The sequence below is a fragment of the Macrotis lagotis genome, chromosome 3 (genome assembly GCF_037893015.1).
Source record: "Macrotis lagotis isolate mMagLag1 chromosome 3, bilby.v1.9.chrom.fasta, whole genome shotgun sequence".
Lineage (NCBI taxonomy): Eukaryota > Metazoa > Chordata > Mammalia > Peramelemorphia > Peramelidae > Macrotis > Macrotis lagotis.
Window position 1 is genome coordinate 278,641,993 of NC_133660.1, and position 14,468 is coordinate 278,656,460.

Here is a 14,468-nt window from a genome sequence, read left to right on the forward strand (position 1 = left end):
TTCTTTCATCAATAGGCCATGCTCATCTCTTCTTGGAGCACCCAAGGCCAGGATACAAATGAACCAGATCCTAGGATTGTTCCCTATGAAGAGGAGCCACTGTTCTTAATCATGGGCTCTCTGGGACACTCAGGTGAGATCTCACCCAATTAGGAGGCCCATTCATGGAGTGCCAGAAGGACCAAGAAGTGTTGGACCGACCTGATTTCCATTCAACAGAAAATGCCAGTGAGGCCCAGAGAGGGAAGGATTGGTGCATGGGTCAGTAATGCCTGGAGGTGGGACTCTAGATTCTCCTGATAACACACCCAGTTGTCTTTCTAAGGCTGGCCTCCACTCCAGAAGTGCCAGAAATGCTCCAGAAAGACATTATCCTTTTGGGGAAACATGTCCTAGATAAAATGCCTCATTCACTAGTGTGCAGACATTCCTAAGGATTATATGACTAAAGGCTTTTGTTTCATATTTACATAGAAAACCCTGACACCAGCAAAATGATTTTTCAAAAAAGTCTCCAAAAGGCACAACCTCACCACTAAAAATTTTCCCCCTAAAACCCCACAATTTATGAAATAGAACAGGAAAGGGACTTAACCTTCTTTCTGAAAAACCACTGAAAAATGCTGATACAGAATGGAAAGTGGTTTACAACTGATTTTCTTCAACCTCATTCAAAGCTCTTGTTTGGGTGTCTGAGGTTTAGCCCTTTACTGTCGCCTCCAGGGCCCCTGGCACTGTGACAGCCTCTCTGCCAGCAGAGATCTCAAACCTGATACATGATAGATAAGTCCTGTGTCCTGAGGACCTACTATGGGCTCAGGTCAGCCTACCCACCCAGTCTGGGAGCAGGGCACCAAAGGGAAACCAAGGACCAAGCACCTGATGCCAGCCTGGTCAGGAGAAGCAATCAGGAATTTGTTCAAACCTGGTTCTTCCTAGGAACAAGCCCCCAAAAACCACAGCAAGGGATTTTCAACCCCTCCCCAAGAGGCCAGTTTCCCCATGGGAGGTTAAAAAGTCCTTAGAGCTGGAGGGTCCCAAGTCTCATGTCACCAAGGACTTTTCCTTTGTATTCCCAACCCAGTGTTTGGTGGATACTCTCAGAGACCCAAATGGATCTCAGATCAAGGCAGACAGAGATCCATCCCTGATCCTCATCAGGGCAAAAGTTCACCCAAGTTCTTAAGGAATGTGTGTTGATTGGCTGGTCCTCAGCCAAAGGACCCAATCCAACAAGGGACTGAAAGAGCCATATGCCACAATTTAAAATGAACCACAATTTGAAAAAGGAGCAATGCAAAGAAGCAAAAATGTAATTAGAGTTCTATCCTATTTCATTCAGTTCAAACTTCTGGGAGTGCTTACTAGGTACCAGGAACTCTGCTAAGTCCAAACTTCCAACTTGCCCTACACAGCTTATATTTAAGGGGGACAAGACAATATAGTTTCAAGAGAGAGGGAATAAGACACCCCTGCTGTGCTTGGAAGGCATCAAGGCAGAGATCTTTGCTTGGGTGACAACATGGTGTGTGTCGTGGAGCCCTGGAGTCACAAAGACCTGGTTCGCTCAGACTTACTAGATGGGGTAAGATTCTTAAATTCTCTGGGCCTCAATCTCCTCCTCTAAAAAGAAGGAGTTCGGTTCATTAACCTCAAAGGTTCCTTTCTTCTCTAAAACAAGGATGCCACCAATTCTGGCATGGGGGAGCAGGAGTAGAAAGTGTCATGTGAGGAGCAGGCAGCTGGTAAACTAATTTGGTTGGGCTGGAGAGAGTGTGAAGGGTAATCACAAAGTTCTGCCTCTTCTACCTAAGGGCCCATGGTCCTTGCCTTCCCCTCTCTGGGCCTCAGGACCCTCTAAAGGATCCTTTAACTGAGGATCTCTAATGCAAAGACTGGTAAGAGAGTAGGGTGATATGAGAGAGCTGGGCTCTGGTAGTAACAGAGGTCTACCATGTGTTTGGAATAAACAGTTTCCAAAAAATACTGTAACACAAACGAGTCAGTGAAGGCATCAGAAAGGATAGAGATGGAAAAGGCAGACACTCAAGGGATTCCAAGAGATGTCCTTGGATGGGAAGGGGCCTCATTCAAAGAAAAGAAATGGCGAGATAAAGCAAATCACAAGACACCTAAATAAAGCAAAAAAATCAGTCAAGAAAGGAGGGAGAGGAAAGGGGAAGAGCAAAGGGGAGAGGAGAGGAGTGGAAGGGAAAGAGAGAGAAGGGAAGAGATGGTAGAAGGGGAAGGGGAGGAAAAGAAAAGAGAAGGGAAGTGGGGAGGGGAAAAGAATGGAAAAGGAAAGGAGAGAAAAAAAGGAGAGAAGGGAGAAGGGGAGGGGAGAGAGGAGGAGAGATGGGGGAATAGGAGAGGGGGTAGGGAAGGGTAGAGAAAGGGAGAGGAGAGGATGGAAGAGGAAAGGAAGGGGGAAAGGAAGAGAAAAAGAAGGGAGGGAGGTTAGGGGAGAGAAGGAAAAAGATTGATGCAGAAATAGTCAACTGGAGAATACCATTTAAAACTTCAAAAAATCTAAAGATGTAATAAACAGCAGACTTTCTACTGTGGAAAATTAAATTGCCCCAAATGCAAAGCAGCTGGAAATGCAGTTTCAAAAAAGAATCACAGAATTATCCAAACAACTGGGAAACTCACAGACCCAGATAACCAAGAAGTAATACTATAAATGCCTTTGCTTCGTGTTTATAGACTTCTCAGAGAACTCAAAAAATTCAAAGAACAGAGACCCCACATTCAGAAAAAGTTTAAAAAACAAAAGCACTTAAAGCATCAGCAAAAGCACCCAAGAAGATACAGAGAGAAACACAAACTGGGTGAGAACCGGGGGGCTTCCATACTGGTCTCGAGGGACCTGGAGTAATGCTGGGCTCGAACTAGGTCAGGGAAATCCAGGTTCCTTCTCCTCTCAAGGGGCTTCTCTGCCCTCTTTCCAGCCCCCCACCAGATAGGCCAGCTCCTGGAACAGAGGACCACTCTTCTTGGCTTATATCGCTATTCACTGAGTGACATGTCTTTCTTGATCTTAGGATGATTTTATGATTTCACCAAGTTTTTTGGTGTAATGGACAGAGTTGAACTTGGTGAAATCAGATCCTATTTTAGGGACAGCTAGATGGCATAGTGGATAGTCAGGAGAACCTGAGTTCAAATCCAGCCTCAGACACTGAATAATTACCTGGATAACCTTGGGCAAGTCACTTAAGCTCATTGCTTTGCAAAAAATAGAAGACAAAAGACAAAAGACAAATCCTATTTCAAATACTTCCCAAATGTAGGACCCTGGACAAGGCACGTCACCTCTAAGCCTTAGTTTCCCCATGTGTAAAGTGAGGATATTGGCACTGACCACCCAGGGTTGTTGAGATAAAATGAGAGAATGCACATAAAGAGTTTTGGCAAAGCTTTAAAAGCGTCGTAGAAATTCAAGGTTATGCTAGGATCTTGGAAAAAAGGCAAAAGGGAGAGCCAAGAGCTCGTGTGCCGGACAAACCTTTGTTCCTTGCTGAAGATGAAGGACTTCTCACAGGAGTCTGCTCCAAACACTTATGTAAGCAGCCGGGAAACGTGCAGGCATTTGGAATCGAAGCCGTCTGCAAGAAAGCCAATAGCGAGAGCTCAGGCAGCGGGCCCCCACAGGCTCTCCCAAGCAGCGCTCTGGGGGGACTCCTTTGGGAGCCATCCCTGAACTCTGACATTCTCCGTTTTGAGTAACCAGGTCACAAAGTCCAAAAAGAGACCTGCAAGGCCTTGCATGATGCCAAACTTCCCACCAGAAGCTCACCTGGGGCCCAGACTCCAGAGAGAGGGAAACAAAGTGTTGAGCAGCTGCCCAGGCATGGCCCCCCCCCAAAAAAAACACACACATATGAATCCACATGCACACACATGAACAGGAAATGCCTGGTCACTGGCTCAGCTGTCAGAATCAGCCTCTGGGAACTGCTCCAAGTGGAGAAAACAGGGTTCCAGTTTTCTGTTCTTGATGTTAATATTACGATAATGTGAGTCTCCTCCTGAGGATTTAGAGCAAAATGGGCTGGCTGAAAAGCAGACAAATAGCAAGGGATCAAATGATCCTGGTGTGGTGTGATGGGTAAAAAAGGCCTCCACTTCTGACAGAAAACTAGTTGTTGTGAAGGCGGCTGCAGGAGCGAAGAGAAGGAGCTGAATAGATAATGGGGAGGCTAGAGTTACTGTCCTGAGATGCCAAGAAACCAAGAAGCTGGGAAACTGAGGAACCGGTGAGGAGGCCCTGGCCACAAAGGCGGCTCCTTCCTCTCCCTCTCCATGACCTCACTGGGTGAGCTAATCCACTGCATGGATTTCATGACCATCCCCAAGCTGATGATTCTTCCCCAAGCTCCAATCTCATCTCACCACAGATGCCTTCCACTTAATGTCCCACACAGAAGTCCTGAACTTTCCTCGCTGACCTTCCTCTCCTACCTTCCCTGTCTAGGACATGCCCTCCTCCCAATCCTTCAGGCTTCCAACCTGGAAGTCACCCTGGTCTGGCCACGATCTCTCATACCCCAAGGTCAAGCTGTCTGTCCATGTCACCTCTGCAGCATCTCTCAGATTCACTCCCTTCTGTCCTGCCACTGCCACTGCCACTGCCACTAGGGCTCTCCACACTTTCTCACCTCCAGTCTATGTGCTACCCGGGGGGAGGCTCTTACTGCTTCCTTTCTCTCCCTTCTCCTCCATTCAGTTATCAGAGGGAAGGTTCAGCATGTCCCCACCCTGCCTCCCCCTGACTATCCTCCAACAACTCCTCAGGCCTTCAGGATCAGATACAAAAGGCTGTTTGATAGTCAAAGCTCTTCCTAACCTGCCACCTCTTTCCTTCCCAGTCTGACACATTCCTCCCCAACATGTATTTTTTGAGTCAGCAGCCCTGGTCTCCGGGCTGTTCCATGAACAGACCCTTCACCTCCCATCTCCAGGCTTTTTCTCTGTCAGTGCCCCATGCCTGGAATGCCCTCCCTCCTCAACCCCTGGCTGCTTTCAAGTTTCAACTAAAATTCCATGTTTAATAGGAAACATTTTTCCACCCCTCTTGATTCTAGTGGCATCCTCTGTCTGTTTTTCCTATCTGTCCTCTAGGTAGCTAACCTTGTATGTGTTTGTATCTATCTCCCCCATTAAATGGGGAGCCCCGGGGAGGCAGGAATTGTTTTTTGTCAGCACTTACGGCCCCAGTGAGGAGCACAGTGGCTTCAATATAGGGGTGCTCGGTAAATGGTGAGTAGTTGATGTAGCTACTAGAATCGCCTCAATGAACGCCCCACTAGAGATAAAGAGAGATTAAAAACGCCTGAAGGAAAGGATTCGAAGGGCTCTCTGGGAAGTGATGGGGCCTTGGCTCTTATGGGACCTCATGCAAGTCTCTCATCAAAGTTCTTCTAAACACTCTTCCTGGGGAGGTGACCTGCAGGCAGGCAGCTAACCCCTTCCAGTAGACTGTAAGCTCCCAGAGGGGAGGGGTAGTTTGATTTTGATCTTTTTATTCCTAATATCTGTCACATAGGAGACACATTGGTTCAACTGAATTAGATGGCATGATCTTTGGTCCCATTAAACCCCTCCAGGGGTCAGCCCCAAATAACCAGGTTTTAAATGTCCTGTTGTACAGAAGTGGCTGGGGGGGGGGGGCACTTCTGACACCCTAGCAGCATGACTCTAGTCACCAACTTCTGAGGCCTGAGCAGACAAGAATACAAGGTGCAGACAACAGAGACATCAGAGTTTGGTGGATCTCAGACCATGCCACCCTTGAAAGGCATCCCCATTAGACTAGACTAGACAGACAGGCGGTCATGAAGACACCCCGGGAAGGAGGAACTTGCAGCAACAGAGGAGAGCCATAGTCTAAGAAGGAGAATCGTGGTGACCCCCACCCTCACTTGTCTTTCCTCTCCCCCCCACCCTCTGAAACCGAAGAGAATAAGTCTGGTCCCACCTCCACATGACAGCAGCCCTTCAGAGGCTGGAAGAGGACTCTCGGGTGCAGCCAGACACTTGTCTTTTCCAGGCGACCCTCCCAGTTCCTGCAAGTTAAGCTCAATGGTTCTTTGCCATCCTGACTGCTCTCCTTGGGCCAATCTCCAGCTTGTCCAAGAACCCCAAACTAACCCTAATACCCCAGAGCAGAGTATGGTGAGGCTGTCGCCTCCCTATCTTCTAACAGTTACCTGAGAAAGCCAAATCCCGCTTTCCTTAGACACTCAAAGCCCCAGATCGTTTTCCAAACTGCCTCTTCAGGTGCCTGTAAAGTTGATGTTTTTTGTGCTTTAAGTGCCAAGCCTTTGTTTCCATTTATCAAGTGATATAATATTTGTAAACCACGTCACAGGTATCTTCCCCTTCTCCCTACAAATTCCATTCAATTCGATTAAGTCCCATGATCCAACCTGTCATGAAACATCTAGGTGGAAGCTTCTAGAGAGAAGAGCTGTTGGGGCTTTTTCTTTGTAGCCTGGAATTAGCCCAGTGATTCGGGATCCTGACTCTCATCCACTCTGTCAACTTGGTGCATTCTGAAAATGTGATGAGTAGGCCAACTGGGGCTTTATCCAAGTCATTGAGAACATGGGCAGGGCCCATGCCCAGAACTCTGGGGCACTCCACCGCTGACACAGAAGCATTACCAGCTACACTTTGGAGGGCCCGTCCATTCAACCACTTCTGACTTGGTCTGATGGCATTATCATCTAGTTCAAAGCTCTCTTCCACAAGAAGAGAATGATATCTCATCAAAAGATCTGTTCAAAATGGTAAACTGTGTCCTGACCTCTCACTCTACCAGCCGCAGATCCAGGCTCAAGCCACTCCACTCAAGCCCCACAGGAGGAATCCTTATGGTCTTTACGATGCCTACCTAAGGCCCAAAGTTCCCAACTTGAGGCTGTGAGGTAGCGCAGAAGTTTTATAAAGTATTGGACTTTAACTAGGAAACTGCGAGTTCGAATCCTGTTTCAGATGTCTCCTAATGGTCTGAACCTGGGGATCAGGATAATGACGATAAGAAGAAGAGATCAAAGCACCCACCGAGAGGGAAAAGAAGCTATTTATATAGAAATCCCAGTCATTTTTGTTATTATCACTGCCTCTGGGACACAACGTGCCAACATACAATTAAGACAAGAAATCCAAAGTCAGTCCAAGGAGGGGAGAGGAGGGTTCTATCAGTTGGGGATCAAAAAAACGTTTCAATAGAAGGGGATATTTTAGCTGAACTCCCAGGAGAGAAGGGAAGGTGTGCCTTCAGGCATGGGACACAGTCAGGCCTGTAGAGTGTGTGTATGGGGACAGAATAGGGTACAATCTGCCTATGAAGAGAGGTCAAGCCAGGTGAGGAAAGCCTTTTCCTGCCAAGCTTAAGCCTAAAGGAAATTTGGAGTCAACGAAGATTTTTACATGAGAAATCCATGGATGACTAGGTGATGCCACAGTGGATACAGGTGGAGTCATGAAGACTCATCATCCTGAGTGCAAATTCAGCTTTGGACACTTCCTAGCTATGTGACCCTGTGTGCCTCAATTTCCTCATATGTAAAATGGATTGGAGAAGGTACTCCAGTATCTTTGCCAAGAAACCCCCAGATGGAGTCACAAAGAGTCAGACATCATTGAAAAACAATCAAATGACAACAGGACATAAGTAACACAGTCAGACCAAGGCTTGAAGAAAATCCCTTCCTGGGCATGGCAGTGCATGCCTCTCAAGGCCCTGTTACTTGGGGAGACTAAGGCATGTAGTTCTGGGCTATAGAGAATTTGCTCCAATATGGTGAGGCACCAGGAAGGCAAAGAGAGACACCAGCTGCCTAGAGGAGGGTTGAGTTGGCTCAGTTTGGAACTAGAAGGAGATCCAACCCCCAAACCCAAACTCAACCGAGAATCAGTTGGGCAGCTATGCAGAGGAGGGGGTGGGGGTGGGAAACTGAATGAAGCTCCAACCTGAGCAGGGTGGAGCCATCCTTACAGGCCTAGCCTGTGGATCCCCCACATACTTCAGATAACTCTGACTACTTGAAAGCTCAGCTCCTTCCCAGGGTTTCTATAAACTCTCCAAGCTCATTCACTACATGATGGAGCTCAGGGCTCTTTGGACCAGGCAGGCCAAGGCTGCCTTTCCCATCTCCAGGCATTCTTTTAAAATGTTGTTCCATTTGATCTTCACAACAACCTGGGAAGTAGATATTAATTTGCTTCTCATTTTGCAGATGAGAAAACTGAGGCAAATAGAAATCAAGTGGCTTTCCTAGAGTCCCATGGCTGGTATGTATCTGAGGCAGGATTTGAACTCAGATCTTTCCGATTCCAAAGGCAACCCATATCCAATATAAACTGGCCTGTCTCTGGACACTTCCATGTGGCCTAGCCCCCTTCCTGCCACTGTTCTCATTCTTCCAGCCTCAAGGCCTCCTCCTCCTCCTTATACCCCTCCATAATACCTTCTTCAATTAGACCCTTCTGGAAGGCCGACCTTCTCCTGTTCCCATCAGCACTCACCTGAGCTACCTCAGAGGGCCTCAGGGCAAAACTTGCCATGCAAACAGTAGGCACTTAGTTCTTGTTCAGCCAGTCCACCAGTGTCTATTTAATGTATACCATATCCTAGGTATTTTGCTGTGTACTAGATACATAAAGACAAAAAAATGAAATAGCCCCTGCCTTCAAAGAGCTTCCATTCTAAGGGGGAGGAGGCAGAGCAAATAAAGGGCATCTCATATAGATACTAGACAGTTTAGGGAGCAAGGGAGCTAAGTGAGGGCTGAGAGAGAGGGAGGCAAGGCTTTATGTAGATTGTAGAAGATCAGGTTAGAAGGAAAGAAGGAATTCTGGAAGCAGAAGGGGGAGAGAGAAGAGACAGCAAGGGACTGTGGGAAAAGCAGCAAAAAGGTTGATCTGATGGCCCAGAGTCAGACAACAAGCAAGACCTGCAGACAGAAAGGCAAAAGCACTGGCCCTGCCCTGAAAGCTGGTATTTTAGTTGGTGAGAAAATTAGGAAAATAATGAAGTCCCTAAAAGTGGACAGAAGGGGGCAGCTAGGTGGCACTGTGGATAGAGCCCTGCCCCTGGAGTCAGGAGGACCTGAGTTCAAATCCGACCTCAGACAATTAATCATTACCTAGCTGTGTGGCCTTGGGTAACTCACTGAACCCCACTGCCTTGCAAAAAAACAAAAGTGACTAGAAGGCAATCCAGCGAGGCATTGAGAGCTTCAGGAACTGGGAAAAGCCTTCTGGGGGAGGGAGGTTTTGAACCCAGTCTAGGAGGAGGCCAGGGCTTGGGAGAGGCAGAGGAGGAGGGAGAACAATGCAGGCCTTAGGAAATGGCCAATGGAACAGCTTGGAGATTGGAAATGGAGGGTCATGTTTGAGGAGTAGCCAAGAAGCTGTAGAACCAGAAAGGTCAGAAGGAGCCTGGCTCCAAGGGCCTAGAATGCCAACCAGATTGTAGAAACAAGGAGCCCAGGAAGTTCAGTGGAAGGCTAAGGTCATTTTGGTCATTCTTTGTATTCTCAGCCCTCAGCACACAGTAGGCACCGAAGAAATGCCTGCTGATTTGACTTAACTGGACAAGCCCGCCAGTGAGGCCGACCAGTGGTGGGGCATTCCAAGCTTCTACAGGGCCAATCAGTCACAATCGGACAGTTTATCACGTGTCTCTGAGGACAGGAATCGATTGAACAGGAATATATGACATCGTGAGACTAAGGATTCAGAAACGTCCTGATTGGAAGAAGGAACGAGGAGAGAAGATGAGGCAGGGAGACCAGGGAGGAGAGGCTGTAGCGATAACCCAGGTGGGAGGCCTGAACTAGGGAGGTGGCTGGGTGAGGGAAGAGAGCACATGTAGAATTCTGTTGTCAAGAGAGCGGGAATGGATGAGGGGTAATAAGCCTGGAAAAGGCCACTGGAGCCAGGGTTCTGAGGACTGAAAATGCCAAACAGCCCTTTATTTTGGAGGTGGGATCACAGAACGTCAAAGATGGAATGAACAGCGAGGATCAGGTGGTTCAACCCTTCACAATAGCTCCAACAAGCAAACTGCCCTTGCCTGGCTACAGGGAGAGGGAGAGGGAGAGGGAGAGAGAGAGAGAGAGAGAGAGAGAGAGAGAGAGAGAGAGAGAGAGAGACAGAGACAGAGACAGAGTCAGAATCAAATTGATAGAAACAGATACTGAGTCAGAGAGAGACAGTGATAGAGACAAATAAAGATGGAGAGATACTGAGACAGAGACAGACAGAAGCAGAGATACTGTGTGTGTGTGTGTGTGTGTGTGTGTGTGAGAGAGAGAGAGAGAGAGAGAGAGAGAGAGAGACAGAGAGAGAGAGGCAAAGAGAGAAGGGGGAAGGAGTGGGGGAGGATGAGAGAGAGAGGGACAGAAACCAGAGACAGAGAGAGAAAGCCCACTCCTTCCCAAAGGAGCTCCTCCAGCTGGAATCCAGGCACCAGGCATTCATTAAGTGCTTATTGTATGCCAAACTGCTAAACCAGGACTACAAAGAGAGGCAAAAATGGTTCCAAACTAGCTCATACTATTATTGCTCCAGATGCAAGGTGGGCATCCAGAATGTCTGTCCACCTATATCCACTCATCCATCCGTCCACCCCTCCATCCATCCACCCATCCGTCCATCCGTCTCCCATTTATCTGGGGGCAATTTCAGAGGGGAAGCACTAGTTTTAAAGGAGACAGAGAGGAAAGCACTGGCGAGTTCTCTGGTGCCTCAATCTGCCTCTTCCAAGTTAACTTGGGCACTCTGGGCTCAGAGCAAAGAAATCTTAATCCTTTCTTTTCTTTTCTTCGAAACCTTCCAAGCAGCTGAGCCACCTCCGAGGTCCACCGGGGGCTTCTCTTTTCCCCGCAATCAACCCTCAGCTAACAGGAATTCCGGGGCCATTCGCATCTCCGCAGCAGTCCAAGCTGGTCCCACACACTCAGGAGGGTGGACATTTCTTTTCTTAGAAAGTCTTTTACGCCAACGGCCGGGTGAAACTCAGCCTGTCCAGACCCTCCCCCGTCCCCAGGAGCGAAAGGATTGCAGCACCCCAAGGAGACTGCAGCCCAGTGAAGGCTCTCGGAAGCTCGGGAATGCCCGCCCTGCCCCCCCCCCACCCCCCAGAGTTGGGCTGGGCTCCCCGGCTTCTGCGGGGCTGGGAAGGCGCCCCTCCTAGGCTACTTGGATTCTGCACCAAACCTCTAAGGAGCCAGGAGAAAAATGTGACGAGCCCGCCGTCCACGAGGCCCTGACTCACGGAGAGACTGGGAAGGAGTGAACAAGCAGAAAACGCCAGAAGGCCCTAGAAGCCCCCGGCCTGGCTTGGCTTTGCCGTCCACTTCACAGAGGGCGGGTGCCGTCTTTGCCAGTTCCTGGAAGGGGGGAATGCTAACCCAGCCCAGGGCTCTGGCTGTGCCCCCCGCGGGCAGAGCGTCCCTGGCAGACCCCCCCCCCAAGCCCGGGCTCGAGGAGCTCCCAGCCCATTCCGAATCCGACCCCCAAGGCCAAGCCCACCTAGTCTCCCCGGAGAACTGCCCCCAGAGGATTCCAAGCTCAGAGTTCCGAAGCGCAGCTGCCCAGCTCCCCCCAAGAAGCGGAGCTGGAGGGGAAGGGGGAGGGGCGCCGCCTTTTGCCGGGATCTGCCGGCCGGACATAGCAGCAGAGCCCGGGAGGCGGCGGCCCCGGGGTCGGGAAGGCGCCACAGCCCATCCCGCGGCAGGGTCCGAGCGGGGCCCCACCGAGGCCTGAGGACTGGCGCACACCGGCGCGTCAGAGCAGGAGGGGCCCTGGCTGGGGAGAGGGTGCGGGGGGGAGGCTCCCTCCCCGTCCCCGGCCACAAGCCCCATGGCCAGCGCAGACCGGAGGCGGAGGCGGCGCCCCCCGAGCCGGTCCCCAGCCCCATCCACGAGCCGCAGTGTCCCCTCCCCCCAGACCCCGCCGCCGCCAAGCCGCGAAAGCCCCGCAGCGGCCCCTTCTCCGCAAGCCCAGCGGCGGGGCGCGCAGCCCCGAGCCCCGCGGGGGCGCCGCGGCCAGCGGCTGCCTCAGCCTCCCGCCTCGGCGCGCTCACCTCGGGCCGCGCGTCCCTGCTCGCCCGCCGCCGCCGCCGCCGCTGCCCTGCCCTCCGCTCCGGTCCAGCCGCGGTTTCCGCTGGCGACACTTCCTGTGTCGTCAGCACCGGGATGGGCCCGGGATGCAGCCCGCCGGGAGCCACCTGAGGAGCAGCCCGTCCTGCCGGCCCGGCCCGGCCCGCGCCTCCCCGCCGCCCTCGGAGAAGGGACCTTCGGGCCTGTGCCCCTTCCAGCGGCTCAGCCCTCCGGGCGCGGCGCCAGGGGCCGGACGCCTCTCCTTCATCCACCTTTCCTCCCCTCCTTGCTTCTGCGCTCAGCCCCAGCCTGGGCCTTCGGGCCCCCGGGAGTTGGGGCTGGAACTTCGGGAGCTCCGGGCTGTAGACACTTTGTATCTCTTTGGAGGGACTAGGTGTCCCAGAACAGATACTTTGTGTCCTCCTCTGTATCTCTTTGGCCGGGCTTGGGCTCCTGGAGCAGCAGATACTTTGTATCCCTTACCGTGGGGCGGGCGCTCACCTGGGGCCGTTTTCCTCCCTCTGTGGGCAGGAGCCAAAGCTGGAGGGCCCTCACTCCTGAAGGCCTCCTCACACCCAAGTCTGGGAGCACTGTCAACCTAGCACCTGCATAGTTCTAGGGAGAAGAACATCGACCACTCCCACACCCCTTCAGTATTACAGAGGAAGGAACCGAGTCCCAGCGATCCCGAATGACCCATCCAAGGTGACGAGGGGCTTTGCGGGCTCCACGGAGCACTTTTTCTTTTGGCTTTGACCTTCTCCAAGGATGAGCAACTAGATAGTGAAGAGGAGAGTGCACTGCAGAGCTGTAGTCGGGAAGACTCGCCTTCCTAAGTTCCAAATGCAGCCTCAGCCATTTCCTAGCTGTGGGACCTGGGCAAGTCTACTTAACCCTGTTGCCTCGGTTCCTCGTCTGTAAAATAAGCTGGAGGAGGAATGGCAACCCGCTCCATCTTTGCCAAGAAAACCCCAAAAGGGGTCAGGAAGAATCGGACAAGACAGAACAAGGCCCAGATTTTCTGTGATGCTTTCTAAAACGTTCTTAGACCAACACAGTGCATGGCTTAGGGTTGGCTATTTTTCCTAGCAATGACTTCTGACCTCTCATCTCTTTGATTTTCCACACTCCCCAGAAGGGAGGTGCTCTAATGTCCTTATTTCACAAATGAGAAAACTGAAAATCACCTCAGGGTCAGCAAACATTTGTTTATTTTCTCCTAGGGAACCAAACCCAGCCAGAGCTGTTTCCAGCCCAAGTCTTGGCTAAATCCAACACTTTCCTTTATACCACACAAGGCTGAAACTAAAGAAGTGAAGAAGCAAGGGAGTTGGGGATCGTGGAAGGGGCAGGTTTTTGTTTGTTTTTAACTGGAAAAGAAAAGCCATGGGGAGTGCATAGGTGCCTCCGATGTCTGAAAACCCACTATCCTGCCTGCATCTCAGGAAGTATAGCCAACAGGGCGGCCAAGAGCAAAATACTTAAGACCATAAAAGGGTTGGATCTAAAGGGAAGTCACAATACAGTCTGTACTCCCAGAGGAAAAACACAAAAGGGGAAAGGATCAATATATACAAAAAGATATGCAGATTTGGAAATTGAGGGATGCCCATCCATTGGGGAAAAGTTAAAACTGATGATTTTCCTGTACTATAAGAAATGATGAGTTTTCTGGCGAGGCTTCCGTGAACCCATGAGCTGAGCAGGCGGAGAGGAACCCTGCACACCAGAAGAGCTATGTGGTAAAATGATGAGCCTCTTAGCTCTTCTCAGCAAGACAACGGGCCAAGCCAGGTCCCAAAGGATTCCTGGTGAAACATGCCACCCACTTCCAAAGAACTGATGGATTCTGAATAGGGAACTGTAAAGAACGTTTTATCATTGTTTTCCTTCAGGTTAACTAAGATAGTTTACATAATTGCCTAATTTATGCCAAATTGTTTGCAATCTCAGAAGAGGGAGTGAAAGAAGGGAAGGAGAGAATTTTGAACTCAAAATTTAAAAAAATGTTAAAAATTGTTTTTACATTTAACTTGGGAATATATTTCTCTAAACAATAGAGGCCAAAAATAAAGGGAATCACTAGTTCTTAAGCAACCCCAACAAAGTCTCTTGTTCTGAATTGCCAGTCCCTGTGGCAAAGCTGCAGGAGCTAGGGATTGTGGGGATATGCTAGTCTGTAGTGCTGTCTGTCATTCATTGGTTGTGTCTGACTCTGTGCCCTATTTGGGGTTTTCTTGGCTAAAACATTGGTTTGCCATTTCCTTCATTTCACAAATAAGGAAACCAAGGCAAACCAGGACTACTTAACTTGCCCAGGGTCACACAACTAGTGTCTGAGGTGACATCTGA

At 50.2% G+C, this 14,468-nt stretch overlaps 1 protein-coding gene across 4 annotated transcripts in view; it reads right to left on the reverse strand.

Annotated features, from left to right (window-relative positions):
* The window catches only part of CTTN (cortactin), a 48,529-nt gene extending 36,090 nt beyond the window's left edge, over positions 1 to 12,439 (reverse strand). For 2 of the 4 annotated variants that reach the window (XM_074230857.1, XM_074230856.1), the window contains exons 1-2: positions 12,101 to 12,438; positions 3,509 to 3,608 (exon numbers count right to left, since the gene is read on the reverse strand). The gene's annotated coding sequence lies outside the window, so the exon portion shown is untranslated. Of the gene's footprint in view, positions 1 to 3,508; positions 3,609 to 11,547; positions 11,569 to 12,100 lie in introns of those variants that run through there. The other 2 variants (XM_074230854.1, XM_074230855.1) reach the window with 2 other exon arrangements.
* Between the last annotated feature and the right edge of the window lie 2,029 nt (positions 12,440 to 14,468).